The following is a 1,510-nucleotide window of genomic DNA, read 5'->3' as shown; positions in this document are numbered from 1 at the left end:
AGAAGTAAATTACACGTAGATCTGAGCCATCCTAGACTGCATCCTGCTGGATCTCCTTGTCTTCTCATTCGTCTGGGGTGATGAGACCAACTTCTAGCCAATATCACTCTGATCCAATTATAGAGAGAACATCAGAAAAAGAATTGTGGTTGTTAATTGACATGATGTTGATTATGACTCCTGGTAATTCCATGTAGGTCAGGGTAAAACAGACCCACAGATCTGAACTCTAAGGGGTCCAGGTGGCTCTGAGACATCAATGTTTCTGTTAGAAGCCCTGCATGTAACCATTTGTGCCACCTGAGGACAGATGGAAATTATCGTTTACTAATCTGGACTGGTCTTGAAGTTGGGACTAGCAGGAAATCAAAGACCAGGAAAGAAAACCACGGGACTATAAAGCAGCAAAGTTGAAGCTGCCCCTTTTTCTTTGAGGATCTTCTCTCCAAATAGCCACACGCTGCTTGCAGTGACCAGTGGATTGTGATCAGCCCTATTAAGAGATAGACAACTTTCCCAAACTCTTAGTAATGGAACCTGTACTTCCAAATACTCAAAATTGAAGGCAAAATAGAAATGCTTGGAGAGACAGATGGTAAAAGGAAGTAACATTTTATCCCAGACATTATTGTCAGCGCCTCTTGACCAGGGACCTGAGAACCCAGCCCACAAAGGGAGGTCCATAAAAGTTATGCGGGTTAAGTGAAAAAGTCTGCTGCCTTGGGTTGGTCTTTTGATCTGAAAGAAGATAGTAAGTCATCGGAATGTCCTCCTCAGTTATGAGAAGCAGCAACACATCTGTAAGCAAGTGAAAACAGACACCAGCCCGGCCCTCAAGGAATTTTAATTTTCCTTAGCACGTTTATAAGATTGGTTCAACGCAATTTTCCCACAAAGTGAATCTATGGGAAGGGATTTTTTCCAGGAACACACAGTGAGGCAGTAGACAAGGAGTCTAAGAACTGAAGCAGATGTCACAGAACATGAAATTTGTTCTCAACTTTTTCACTAACTCACTGATGTGGCTCAGATTCACTTATTCAATTACTAATCCTTTTTATAAAAACAATAATTCCTATTTATTTTTGGAATCACTGGCTCAAAAATTTTTGTTGCTTTTCTTGTTTGTTTTAAATGAAGTTGGAAATTTACTTCAGAATATCCTGACACCATTTAACATACAGAGAGAGAGAGTGTGTGAGAGAGAGAGAGAAAGAGAGAGAGAGAGAAGAATCAAATTGAGATTCCATTGTGTCAGGTAAAATGTCAACACATATCATTGGTATTAAATACACACCCCTATTTAATTTCCCTGGGCAAGAATGATGCACAATTGTTCTCGTCTTCATTTGTTATGGATTAGCTAATAATAGGAAGCATCTACACAGGTTAGAGAAATGCGAGGGCTTGTGTTTAGCAGATAAAATTGCTAAAAGTCCTGTGTCTACAACATGCTACATCTAGAGAAAAGTTCTAGAAAACCACAGCCTTCAAAGAAACTGGAACTCTC

The sequence above is a fragment of the Echinops telfairi genome, unplaced genomic scaffold (assembly GCF_000313985.2).
Source record: "Echinops telfairi isolate 266 unplaced genomic scaffold, ASM31398v2 ScPeMD7_1;HRSCAF=3_0, whole genome shotgun sequence".
NCBI lineage: Eukaryota > Metazoa > Chordata > Mammalia > Afrosoricida > Tenrecidae > Echinops > Echinops telfairi.
Note: the sequence above shows the minus strand (reverse complement) of the source record.